The sequence below is a fragment of the Drosophila sechellia genome, unplaced genomic scaffold, assembly GCF_004382195.2.
Source record: "Drosophila sechellia strain sech25 unplaced genomic scaffold, ASM438219v1 U_33, whole genome shotgun sequence".
NCBI lineage: Eukaryota > Metazoa > Arthropoda > Insecta > Diptera > Drosophilidae > Drosophila > Drosophila sechellia.
In genome coordinates, this window is record NW_022611278.1 from 24,479 (window position 1) to 39,349 (window position 14,871).

The 14,871-nt window shown below is 42.0% G+C and overlaps 2 non-coding genes across 2 annotated transcripts; both read right to left on the minus strand.

Moving 5' to 3' along the window:
* Nucleotides 1-219: 219 nt before the first annotated feature.
* On the minus strand, nt 220-398 carry LOC116803224. Its single transcript, XR_004363482.1, has one exon. It is a non-coding gene; the product is annotated as a 5.8S ribosomal RNA (ribosomal RNA).
* Nucleotides 399-1,085: 687 nt separating this feature from the next.
* On the minus strand, nt 1,086-3,078 carry LOC116803225. The gene has a single exon (XR_004363483.1). It is a non-coding gene; the product is annotated as a small subunit ribosomal RNA (ribosomal RNA).
* Nucleotides 3,079-14,871: the final 11,793 nt, after the last annotated feature.

Genomic DNA, 14,871 nt, shown 5'->3' on the forward strand with positions numbered 1-14,871 from the left:
GAGACAATTCTAGATGAAAAATATTTCAATTTTTTATGCTAGACATTTCTCAGTATTATTTGATTGAAAAAGAAAATATTTCTCTTCGTTTTTCACATTCAAATGTGAGATAATGTTTTTCATTTCTTTTTTAATATTATGAATAAAATCATTATTTAATCCAATAATATACCATATGCTTATAAAAAATTTATAAACAACTTAATTAGCATAGTCTTACAACCCTCAACCATATGTAGTCCAAGCAGCACTATAAAATTAATTAAAGTACATAACAGCATGGACTGCGATATGCGTTCAAAATGTCGATGTTCATGTGTCCTGCAGTTCACACGATGACGCACAGTTTGCTGCGTTCTTCATCGACCCATGAGCCGAGTGATCCACCGCTTAGAGTTTTATAATTCAATTTTATATAATGTCAATATTGTTTTTATTGAAAGAAATTAAAAATACACCATTTTACTGGCATATATCAATTCCTTCAATAAATTTATTTTTATACCTAAAATAAATGTTGCGAAATGTCTTAGTTTCATATAAGCATTATGTATCATAATAATCTGGTTATGGTTTGCTATTTTGGGTGACACATACTGCAAAATTTATATAAAACATTAACCTGATGGATGACAGGTACAAACATTGTATATTTTAGGTTGTTGCATTAGCCAACGTATGCTCATAACATAGATGAACAATACATATTCGCAACGCGTGTATATTATGGTCCATATACACACACACTTATTTTGATTACCACACATTCAAAATTATTTTTATTTTAATTCGACTTCTACTTTCGAATTTAGTTTAGTTTCTTCGATTTCCATTTTCGAGAATTTGTTTTTATAGGAAACGCCGTTGTTGTAGTAAGTACTGCCACAAATACGCACAGCAACATTAATAATGTTAAAGTCTTTTTATGAGGTTGCCAAGCCCCACATATAAAATAAAAGCCATCTTCATTTTATTTTGACTTTAACTTTTGATTCCGTGGAATCATTTTGTAATATTTTTATTTTGGTAAATTGTATTTATTTGTATTATAACAAATATTTATTAACGATAAGGATATTATACAATAATGATCCTTCCGCAGGTTCACCTACGGAAACCTTGTTACGACTTTTACTTCCTCTAAATAATCAAGTTCGGTCAACTTTTGCGAAACAACCGTAACACGCAAGGCGTCACAGTGATCACGTCCGGAGACCTCACTAAATAATTCAATCGGTAGTAGCGACGGGCGGTGTGTACAAAGGGCAGGGACGTAATCAATGCGAGTTAATGACTCACACTTACTGGGAATTCCAAGTTCATGTGAACAGTTTCAGTTCACAATCCCAAGCATGAAAGTGGTTCAGCGGTTTACCCGGACCTCTCGGTCTAGGAAATACACGTTGATACTTTCATTGTAGCGCGCGTGCAGCCCAGGACATCTAAGGGCATCACAGACCTGTTATTGCTCAATCTCATTATTGCTAGACGCAATTTGTCCATTTAAGAAGCTAGTGTCCTTATAATGGGACAAACCAACAGGTACGGCTCCACTTACATAAACACATTCAAACACAATAAACATTTTACTGCCACCATGAATGAAGGCTACATAAGCTTCAGCACCATAATCCTGAAGATATCTATTTAATATATTTGAGTCTCGTTCGTTATCGGAATTAACCAGACAAATCACTCCACGAACTAAGAACGGCCATGCACCACCACCCATAGATTCGAGAAAGAGCTATCAATCTGTCTTACACACTTATGTTCGGACCTGGTAAGTTTTCCCGTGTTGAGTCAAATTAAGCCGCAGGCTCCACTCCTGGTGGTGCCCTTCCGTCAATTCCTTTAAGTTTCAGCTTTGCAACCATACTTCCCCCGGAGCCCAAAAGCTTTGGTTTCCCGGGAAGCGACTGAGAGAGCCATAAAAGTAGCTACACCCAATTGCTAGCTGGCATCGTTTATGGTTAGAACTAGGGCGGTATCTGATCGCCTTCGAACCTCTAACTTTCGTTCTTGATTAATGAAAACATCTTTGGCAAATGCTTTCGCTTAAGTTAGTCTTACGACGGTCCAAGAATTTCACCTCTCGCGTCGTAATACTAATGCCCCAAACTGCTTCTATTAATCATTACCTCTTGATCTGAAAACCAATGAAAGCAGAACAGAGGTCTTATTTCATTATCCCATGCACAGAATATTCAGGCATTTGAAGCCTGCTTTAAGCACTCTAATTTGTTCAAAGTAATAGTACCGGCCCACAATAACACTCGTTTAAGAGCACTAGTGCAGGTTTTTAAATAGGAGGAACATATGAAAAAATACAAGTATTTAATCACATATAAGAACTCCACCGGTAATACGCTTACATACATAAAGGTATAGTACTAACCACAATTGTAAGTTGTACTACCCGTATGAAGCACAAGTTCAACTACGAACGTTTTAACCGCAACAACTTTAATATACGCTATTGGAGCTGGAATTACCGCGGCTGCTGGCACCAGACTTGCCCTCCAATTGGTCCTTGTTAAAGGATTTAAAGTGTACTCATTCCAATTACAGGGCCTCGGATATGAGTCCTGTATTGTTATTTTTCGTCACTACCTCCCCGAGCTGGGAGTGGGTAATTTACGCGCCTGCTGCCTTCCTTAGATGTGGTAGCCGTTTCTCAGGCTCCCTCTCCGGAATCGAACCCTGATTCCCCGTTACCCGTTGCAACCATGGTAGTCCTAGATACTACCATCAAAAGTTGATAGGGCAGACATTTGAAAGATCTGTCGTCGGTACAAGACCATACGATCTGCATGTTATCTAGAGTTCAACCAATATAACGATCTTGCGATCGCTTGGTTTTAGCCTAATAAAAGCACATGTCCATAAGGTTCATGTTTTAATTGCATGTATTAGCTCTAGAATTACCACAGTTATCCAAGTAACTGTTAACGATCTAAGGAACCATAACTGATATAATGAGCCTTTTGCGGTTTCACTTTTAATTCGTGTGTACTTAGACATGCATGGCTTAATCTTTGAGACAAGCATATAACTACTGGCAGGATCAACCAGAATAATGTTTTTCCTTCATATTCCATTCATATTTTTTGAATCGAAATAAGCAATATAATAGATATATAGATTTTTCACTTTATATAATTCCATGATTTTTATTATATTGAATAAAATTCAATATTTCGCCTTTGGGTAAAATTTTAAATATATAAATATAAGTAAAAAATCTATTCGATTACGGCCATTTTTATATAGCATTCGTAATCCATATTTTCATTTTTAATTTATACTTGTTTTACCAATATAACAAGAATTTCATATAATTATTGTAATATATATGTTTCTATAATTTTATCTTTTTATATATACATATTTCATTATAAAATATCATTTTATTTCCAACATACATAATTATTGTATCCACACATGTACAATTTTTGTTTAACCAATATAAATATTAAGTTAAATCATTTGCATTTTGAAGATAAATTTAAAATTTATCTCTTTTCATATATCTCTCTGGTAATATATAACATAAAACCAAGCGCATATGATAATATTTCCACATTTAATATATAATTTTATATTTCTTTCATAAGAATCCATATTTGTATTATACCGTAACGATATAATAATCCAACTATACGGCAGGTAATAAATTAATATTTGCCTGCCTCCAAAAATTAACGATAATATATGGAAACGATTTGTTATTCTATATATAATAGAAACTTGACTTTTGTTTCAACGATATTATCTAAAAAGCGTATATTCCTATTATCCGCGGAGCCAAGTCCCGTGTTCTATAGAACTGAGAAACAAATTTGTACGGATAATAATATACTTTATTTTATGTAACCAATATAAACATAATCCGAAATAAATATTTCGAATAATGCGGGAGGTCGGCAACCACTGCCTACCTATAGTAGTTTTTGAACCCGCTGTCCTCAAAGCGGGTATTTTCAATTCCGTTTGCCACCCAACATACGGTCTATTCTCTTATATATTAAGAGATTATAGGAACATTTCATTTTTTTTCCATTATTCATATATAATATGATTATTTTTTTTTTTATACATATAATAAATATTAATTTTTATATGTTTATTATTTAATTTACTCATATAATTGCCAAATTCATATGAATACATAAGTTTTGAACAATATGAGAGGTCGGCAACCACTGCCTACCTATAGTAGTTTTTGAACCCTCTGTCGTAATTCCGGTCGTTTACACTACTATACCCTCTCACTATAATGGCTTTTCTCTATAATACTAAGAGAATATGGGAATATCTCAGCATTTTTTCCCATATACATATAATAATTAACCATTTTCATATGTATATTATTTAATTTAATCATATAATTGCCAAATCATATGAATACATAAGTTTTGAACAATATGAGAGGTCGGCAACCACTGCCTACCTATAGTAGTTTTTGAACCCTCTGTCGTAATTCCGGTCGTTTACACTACTATACCCTCTCACTATAATGGATTTTCTCTATAATACTAAGAGAATGTGGGAATATTTCAGCATTTTTTTCCCTTATACATATAATAATTAATCATTTTCATATGTATATTATTTAATTTACTCATACAATTGCCAAAATCATATGAATACATAAGTTTTGAACAATATGAGAGGTCGGCAACCACTGCCTACCTATAGTAGTTTTTGAACCCTCTGTCGTAATTCCGGTCGTTTACACTACTATACCCTCTCACTTAAATGGCTTTTCTCTATAATACTAAGAGAATATGGGAATATCTCAGCATTTTTTCCCATATACATATAATAATTAACCATTTTCATATGTATATTATTTAATTTAATCATATAATTGCCAAAATCATATGAATACATAAGTTTTGAACAATATGAGAGGTCGGCAACCACTGCCTACCTATAGTAGTTTTTGAACCCTCTGTCGTAATTCCGGTCGTTTACACTACTATACCCTCTCACTATAATGGATTTTCTCTATAATACTAAGAGAATGTGGGATATTTCAGCATTTTTTCCCTTATACATATAATAATTAATCATTTTCATATGTATATTATTTAATTTACTCATACAATTGCAAAATCATATGAATACATAAGTTTTGAACAATATGAGAGGTCGGCAACCACTGCCTACCTATAGTAGTTTTTGAACCCTCTGTCGTAATTCCGGTGGTTTACACTACTATACCCTCTCACTTAATGGCTTTTCTCTATAATACTAAGAGAATATGGGAATATCTCTGCATTTTTCCCATATACATATAATAATTAATCATTTTCATATGTATATTATTTAATTTACTCATAAATTGCCAAATCATATGAATACATAAGTTTTGAACAATATGAGAGGTCGCAACCACTGCTACTATAGTAGTTTTTGAACCTCTGTCGTAATTCCGGTCGTTTACATCTATACCTCTCACTTAATGGTTTTCTCTATAATACTAAGAGAATATGGGAATATTCTGCATTTTTTCCCTATACATATAATAATTAATCATTTTCATATGTATATTTTTATTTTCATTTTCAAATTATAAACAAAAAAAAAATCGGCCACCAAATATTTAATTACGGTGTCATACAATCCATTGTTTTTATAATTAATAAGGAAACACAAAAGATAATAATTAAAAATTTTTAAATTTTAAAAAAAAAAAAAAATAACCCAAATATGAGAGGTCACACCACAATCATTATATTTATATTAATTAATTATAAAATATATAGGTATAAAATGATGACGAGGTGTTCATGAACAACTTAAAGTCCAAAAAATAAAGGAAATAATATGTCACTATTATGACGAGTGTTTGGCAACTGAACATCATTAAAGTCTTTATATTAATTATATGATAGGGACAATATCATATGCGTCACTAAATTGATGACGAGGTGTTGGCAATTGAACAATTCTTAAATGTTATTAATATATGATAGAAAATAATATCGCACAAAAGACATTGAATTGATACAATTCTTTAAAGTCTTATATCAAAATTATATGATAGGACAATATATAGCTCACTAAATTGATGACGAGGTGTTGCAACTGACACAATCATTAAAGTTTATATTAATTATATATAGGGACAATATCATATGCGTCACTAAATGATGACGAGGTGTTTGGCAACTTGATACAATTCTTTAAAGTCTTTATATCAAAAATTATATGATAGGGACAATATCATATGCGTCACTAAATTGATGACGAGGTGTTTGGCAACTTGACACAATCTCATTAAAGTCTTTATATTAATTATATGATAGGGACAATATCATATGCGTCAGTAATAATTGATGACGAGGTGTTTGGCAACTTGATTCAATTCTTTAAAGTCTTTATATCAAAAATTATATATGAATGGGACCAATTATCATTTTTTATGGCCGTCACTAAATTGATGACGAGGTGTTGGCAACTTGACACAAATTCATTTAAAGTCTGTTATATTTTAATTATATGATAGGACAATATCATATGCGTCACTAAATTGATGACGAGGTGTTTGGCAATTGATCAATTCTTAAAGTTTTATAAAATTATTGGGACTATATAGGTACAAATATCTTTTCATGCCTTCTAAACTAAATTAATTGATAGGGTTTTTGCAAATTGACGATTTAACAACCCATTAAAGTCTTTATATATTTAATGATAGGACAATATCATTATGGTCACTAAATTGATGACGAGGTGTTTGCCAGGAAAAATCATTTATTTATCGAATCATCAAGCAAAGGATAAGCTTCAGTGGATCGCAGTATGGCAGCTGCTCAACCACTTACAACACCTTGCCTGTTACAAAAGTCGTTTACAATTGATTCTAGGCTTTGTCATTGTATTAAATAATGCTTTTATATGTAACTAGCGCGGCATCAGGTGATCGAAGATCCTCCTATTTACTATGTTACAATTACATTGGCATCACATCCATTGTCGTTTATAAATAAATTATAAACTTTAAATGGTTTAGAAGCCATACAATGCAAATTGCCCTTATTTATCATTGCAGTCCAGCACGGATACGACCTTAGAGGCGTTCAGGCATAATCCAACGGACGTAGCGTCATACACTGTTCGCTCGAACAAGTATTGTGCATTGGTCCGTACCTGCGGTTCCTCTCGTACTACCGCAGGAATGCTGTCGCAACAACGTTTTGTCATTAGTAGGGTAAAACTAACCTGTTCACGACGGTCTAAACCCAGCTCACGTTCCTTGATGGGTGAAAATCCAACGCTTGTGATTTGCTTCACATGATGGAAGAGCCGACTCGAAGGATCAAAAGCGAGTCGCTATGAACGCTTGGCCGCCAAGCCAGTTATCCTATGGTAACTTTTCTGACACCTCTTGTTAAAAACTCTTTAACCAAAAGGATGATAGGCCGAGCTTTTGCTGTCCCTGTGTGTACTGAAACACCGAGATCAAGTGCATTTGCCCTTTTGCTCTATGTGTGGTTTCTGTCGCACTGAGCTGGCTGGACACCTCCGTTATTATTTGAGAGATGTACCGCCCCAGTCAAACTCCTACCTGGCAATGTCTTGAATTGGTCATACCTGAGTAATTGGAGTTATACCAATTTTCAAATCAAAAATACATAAATGCATCGTTTTATTAAAGAATTTGTTTGCGATTATATAACAACTCGTGATACTTTGATCAAGAAGCTTGCATCAAAACCCAATACCATAAGATATAATAATATATCCGTATAATGGCTAGGAAATGATACACGTTCCATTTAATCAAGTAAGTAAGGAAACAATAAGAGTAGTGGTATTCATTGACGATACCAAACCGAGGTCTAATATCTCCCACTTATTCTACACCTCTTATGTTCCTTACACTGCAGATTAGAGTCAAGCTCAAAGGGTCTTCTTTCCCCGCTAATTATTCAAGCCGTTCCCTTGGCTGTGGTTCGCTAGATAGTAGATAGGGACAGTGACTTTCGGACCTCTCCGAACTTGTTTTACGTGGCGTGTTCCACACTGAAGGGATTACAAACCACGACACCCTGAAACACCCACAAGTGGTGCATGTATCAACATGGTGCATGAGTCTGGATACGCCAGACAAACGTCCCGGACTGGAAGCTATAGCTATGTACATAGCGACCACCCCGGTAGCAATTCGAGTACTTGCTTGCCGGGCAAGCACTCCCCTTGCTGAGGAGCGAGATCTACCTAAAATCTCTACTGATCTCTGGGTCACAGCACCCGAGTTTTGCGCAACTAGCACCGTAACTCAAACGTCGAACACGAAGGCTCTACCCGCGATATGGGTATCAACCACAGCCACCACGATACTCCACCAGGGGGCCTACCTCAATGTGCTGTCTTGGAGCAGCACAACCCGTGGTACCGAAAGAGAGGCTCGGTGGGCCTCCTCCTTTTGCTCCGACAAGCATGGTTAGAGGAACCAGTCGCTATATTAGTCGCCCTTACGACAAGCAATAGCGGGCTGTGGAAGTATTCTCGCCCGCTAACCACACGGCGAAGTTTTGGGCTAAATACCCTCCTCCTACGGAACACCTCGTCCGCAAACGCTGCCAGCCGTTGAATCCTCTGCTGATCTTCCAGGATTCTATTGAAGGTCCAGTTTTCGCCAAGGCGCTGCACTCCAAGTCCATCGAGGTTTCGCAAATCTGCATATAGAGGACAAGCGCACAATATGTGCATCCAGTCCTCATATGGATCACCACAAGCGCAAGCAGTGGTATCGCTGAGGGCTCTCCTTGCAAAAATGCGTTAAACGACCCGTGACTGTCAGCAGGAAAGACGTCCTCATCGAGAATCCAAAGCTTGGATCTCGATAGGCGAGAGTGACGTATGGGATGAACTTGTGCGTCACCCGTCCTGGTTCGCTGTCGTCATCCATCTGTTTTGCCAATTCTGCAGCAAGCACTCCTCTAGGCGAGTCTTCCTCTGCTTCCAGCTTAGACACGTAGTGTCCTCGCCGTATAGCCAGTCGTTCTCCTCCAGCGGGTATCCACGCTTCAGCTTGTACTTGTCCGCTAAAAATTAGCAGCCAAGTCAAGCGGGGGAGCTCCGCCAAGTACCTGCAGTGCCACTGTGGACACTGTTCGGCATACCGAAAGGCATCCAAGCAGGATTAGCCTCTGGCAGGAGGCTAGTCGTCTCCGGGCGGCTACCTGTTCGGCGGTGTCATACCATACCGGGGCACCAAACAGCACACAAGGTGCCATGAGTCCGTCATATATGGTCCGCCTGGCTCGAGGACTGAAGCCCCAGTCGGCTCGAAGCACACGCGCCAATGCTCCAACGACTCCGGTCATCCGCTGGCGAAGCGAAGCTATGTGCGTGAGGAATTTCATTCCTTCACTGACCGTGATGCCAAGGTACCGACAGCTACGCACATACGGAAGGTTCGCTCCAGCAAACCTCACCGTAGGCGCACGTCTCAAGGCACCTTTCAGCAGCATTATTACCGTCTTGCTGGTCGAGACGGTAACGCCAACTTCCGCTCCCACGCTTCTACGATGGACATCAGCTCTGCACCTTTTTCCTCTAGCTCAGCTCGGGAATTTCCCTCGACGAGAAGCAGCAAGTCATCCGCGTATGCACTCAGCTGGCAATACGGCTGGAGACGCTGAAGCAGTACATCCATCAGTATGTCCCAGATAAATGGGCCACTGATTGACCCTGCGGGCAGCCTCTAGTTACCGGTACATCCACAGTACCGGAACTGCTTCGGATCACTGCTCTTGGCCGGAGAAAAAGCTCTGCCACAAGCCCATCTCCCGGCATCCCAAGTCGGCTAGTCGGCGGAGTGCAGCACTCCATTCGACGTTGTCGAATGCTCCTTTGAAGTCCACGAATGTGCCGAGCACGTATTGCGCCGGGCTGGCACAAACACTGCTCTTCACGTGCCTCCAAGCATCCTCCACACATCGTCCTTGGCGAAATCCAAATTGCCATCTGCAGCTTCCGGAAGAACTTCTCTCACACGATTCACCATGATGGCCTCGAGCACCTTACCAAAGACTGGTAGCAAGCATATTCCTCTATATGAGGAGGGCTCACATTTGTCCTTATCTGGCCCTTTGAGCAGCGAGACAATCGTGGGCACTTCCACTCAGCGGGAAAGTATCCTAATCGGATGCATCGGGAAAACAACGATGCAAGGTGCTCGGGTATGGCGCGCCAGACTGCCTTGCAGATAGTGCCATTAATGCCGTCCAAGCCGGGAGAGCGCCTGCTCTTCAACCGGGACACATGCATCAACCTCGAATACTTCGAGGGCCGGTGGGACTTCCTCCGCGATGGCAGTCGGTGCTTCGGACTCCGCAACTGGGAAGAAATTGCGGAGGAGCACTCGTGCACAGTCACCCAATCGTGATCATCTCGCCATTCACGCGGAGGCACCCAATCTCCGTGCACTTCCTGCGGCCTCGGCAAATCTTATAGACGCGCCCCATGGGTCGTCGGCATGATCTCCACGAAGCGTTTCCACTCATCCATTTTCGCCCTCCAAATGAGCTTCTTGTAGTTGGCTGAGGCCCGCCTCAGGTCGACCAATACACGCTCTATTGCGGCATCATCATCATGACGCCTTCCATTTTGAAGTAGGCGACGAAGTCTCCTGCTGCGCGCCTTGCATCACAGAGGTCGGCAGTCCACCAACGTGCTCTCCTGCTGGGCAATCGGATGGACTTTCTTCCCAGCGCAATATCACATACATTATGTACTATACTGCGCAGGGTCGAAACTTGCTGGTCCAACGGCGACTCTGAGAAGTTTTCCGGAAGTTCGGCTGCTCTACTCACCATTTCCTCCTTGAACAATCGCCAACGTGCATTGGAGAAGTTCCAGGACGGCACAGGAGCTATGCTCTCAACTGCGCGCGCGGTAGTTGGTTCGGCCACAACAGTAATGATGTTGTGGTCACTCAATTCCCACTCGTCCACTCTCCACTCATATGTGGCCCACATAGATGCTGCCTCATTGACGTTGTCACGTCGATATCGCTTGTAGCTCTGTAATTATCGAACGTGTACACCTCTGTTGACTGGTTTAGGGCGGCGACTCTTGCCTCCAGCATCCACTCTGACAGCAGCTCACCCCGTCTGTAGTTAGCTTGCCCTCGGCATGACGAGAGAGTTTGCTAAGCCACATGGGGGACACTGCATTCGCGTCGAGGCCCAGGATTGCGGGGGTTCTGCTGGCCTGCAGCAGGACCGCATCCATGTACCGGATGTACGGTTCCAGAGGTGCATCATACTGGCAGTATGCGGCGCAAAGGAAGATTGAGCCAAAACTCCCTTTCACGACCAGACATACGCCATAATCTGTGGTGAGGGTCTCCACTGGCATACAGATGGCTTCCTGGTGATCCACTAGGATGGCTGCCTTCCCTCGCCGATCGATGAAAATTCTCATTCCTTCAGGCAGCAATCCATTCCGTCCCGCCGAGATACGGCTCCTGCACCAGCGCGAACATAGACTCCGATCTCCTGAGTCGGACTCCGAGCTCGATGGTCGCAGCTCGCCTCGGCCACAGTTCGCTTGGATGAAGCTAAACATTAGTGTCTAGCTTGCACCTCGCCAGCAACGCCCCGTATATCGGGCAAACGCTCGAGAGCATGTAATGCCCGAGGGTTGCCTCTGTGGCGGCAGTTCCGGCAGTCCACCGGGTTTTGGCACTTTGCCGCAGTGTGGCCTTGTTGCCCGCACTGGCGACAGACACTATCCTTCTGCCGGCATTCGCTGACCTTGTGGTCGAAACCCCACATCTGTGGCAGGCGTATGTGCGGACCTGTGACCGGCATCGGAATGAGAACCACTTGATGTAGACACGACCTACATCAAGCTTCGCCATCGCCCGGTCGTCAACCTCCAGCGTCACATTTACTGTGGCGCCGTCAGCTACCGACCACGCCTTGGTCACCAGGTGCACTGACTTCTTAAACTGGGCCAGATTCATTTCGCTGTCGAAGTTGTTTTCGTGGAGCTCCTTCATAAACTCCTCAGGGCCGATAGCTGTGTCGACGTCATATACGACGACCTTCGGCTTCTCGGCCGCATTCCGTGCCACATTTAGGCCAACCTCGGCGAATCTTTTTGAAGCGACCACTTCTGCAGCTCTCCACACCGAAGGAGTGCGAATGATCGCACACCACCTCGACGGAGCTCACGGACCTCGTGTACTCTGACTCCGAGAGAGGGTGCAACCATCGTTCGCACCTTTTCCGCTATGTCTTTCCCGATAGCGCAGGGTCGTCGCACTTCACCACCGCTGACCACGTCTCGCGGACCTTGGTAGTCCGCGGGGCAGCGATGGGTGCAACCTGCTGCATCTGGGGAGCATTGGCGGCCGGATTTTTCAAAGATTCAACGACGGCGGCGGCGGTGGCGCATAGCAAGCCGCGTCTCCAGCTCTCCGCACCGGAGCATTAGCGCCAACCCAGCTCATCGTAGCGGCTGATAGCATATGAGAGCTCTTCCGTGTCCACTTCTCCTAGTCTGCGGAAGCTGCTTCTCACCATGCGCTGTGTGGCCGACAGCTCTGCCATCATGGCTGCTTGCCCAGCACGGGCGGCAGCGGTGGCGGCAGTGGCAGTGGTGGCAACAATTTTAGCAGCAGTGAAAGGCGGAGGCAGCAGTGTGGTCGGCAGCAGGGGCAGCAGTAGGATCAGCAGCGGTGGCAGCAGCGTGGGGGGGGGCAGCATCATGGCAGCGTTCTCCGTAGCCGCCCGGGCGTCCTCCAGCGACGAAAACGGCTCCCCCAGTACCCCAACGGGTCTGGCACTCCATTCGATGCCAGGGCAACCAATTTCGCCTGCGTTGGCGCCGAGCTCTTAGATGCCAGATGGCTTCTGCGCCTGCCTCGTCTGGACTTCATGAGGCACTACTTCGCTCAAGGCACTCGCGCTGCTGTCGCTCTCCATCGGCATAAATACGATGGTGGCTCCACCTACCGTCGACGCCAGCAACCGTATGCTCGTTTACTCGCTGACAAAGGTAGTTGCTCTGGAACTCGAGCTCCACCTATCGGTAGAGTCTGGTAGCACTAAAACTCTCCCTAGACACAAACCTTAGCAGTGACTCCACCAATAAGCTTTGTGACAGCTGATCAAAAAGCTTACTCGAAAAACTTACTCGTAAGTTCGCCTTCAGCACGTGCTAAGTGGAAAATTCCAAACAATTAATTGTTAATTACTTCCAAACGCTTGTTTATAACACACGAAAATTAGCACACGACTTTCGCGGAGCACTAATTCACCGATTTTTTACTTTCCAAACACGGAAAACCAAGTTTTCGCATATCTGTACACGAGCGCAACGAAAACACGTCCGTCGTTAATTCCATTCATGCCGTCACTAATTAGATGACGAGGCATTTGGCTACCTTAAGAGAGTCATAGTTACTCCCGCCGTTGACCCGCGCTTACTTGAATTTCTTCACTTTGACATTCAGAGCACTGGGCAGAAATCACATTGTGTCAACACCCGCTAGGGCCATCACAATGCTTTGTTTTAATTAGACAGTCGGATTCCCCAAGTCCGTGCCAGTTCTGAATTGATTGTTAATTGATAATCGTTATAATTGATAAGAACTAATTGGTTTAACCCAAATAGTATTCTTAAAAATTTTAGCAAGAAGTTCCACAATTGGCTACGTAATAAACTATCCGGGGAACAAGTAACTAACATAAATGCTAGAAACTCTATTTACCCAGAACGAGCACATAAACCATGTTATTGTTTCCCAATCAAGCCCGACTATCTCAATCTTCAGAGCCAATCCTTATCCCGAAGTTACGGATCTATTTGCCGACTTCCCTTACCACATTATTCTATCGACTAGAGACTCTTCACCTTGGAGACCAGCTGCGGATATTGGTACGGCCTGTTGGAAGTTTGCGTGTCCCCACCATAAATTTTCAAGGTCCGAGGAGAAAATATCGACACAACAGTATATGTCATGCTCTTTCTAGCCCATCTACCATATCTCCTGCGAAAGACTTCCATGGTAGTAACGGCTATAAAAAGAAAAGAAAACTCTTCCGATATCTCTCGACGGCTTCTTTATGGTCGTTCCTTGTTGCCAGGATGAGCACGAGGCCATATTTAATAACAAACGGATACTCAACAGGTTACGGAATTGGAACCGTATTCCCTTTCGTTCAAAATTATTCAAGTGTATTAATATTCGCTTTGTTTATATAGTTAGGCATTTTTTGTTTTACTTGAAAATTTTCGGCTTTCGCCTTGAACTTAGGACCGACTAACTCGTGATCAACCACTGTTCAGCACGAAACCCTTCTCCACTTCAGTCCTCCAAGGTCTCATTCGATTATTTGCTACTACCACCAAGATCTGTACCAATGGCAGCTCCATGCAGGCTTACGCCAAACACTTCTACGCATACCATTGTACCTTCCTACTCACTAAAGTTTCAAAATTTATATCACAAGTAATATAAATCATCTACTTTAGCGGTAAGTATAGGTATCCAACTTAAGCGCCATCCATTTTAAGGGCTAGTTGCTTCGGAGGTGAGTTGTTACACACTCTTAGCGGATTTCGACTTCCATGATCACCGTCCTGCTGTTTTAAGCAACCAACGCCTTTCATGGTATCTGCATGAGTTGTTAATTTGGGCACCGTAACTTACGTTTGGTTCATCCCACAGCGCCAGTTCTGCTTACCAAAAGTGGCCCACTGGGCACATTATATCATAACTTGAACTTCATATCAAGAAAGTTAAGGTTCTTACCATTTAAAGTTTGAGATAGGTTAAGATCGTTTCGACCCTAAGGCCTCTAATCATTCGCTTTACCAGATAAGATTATTTTATAT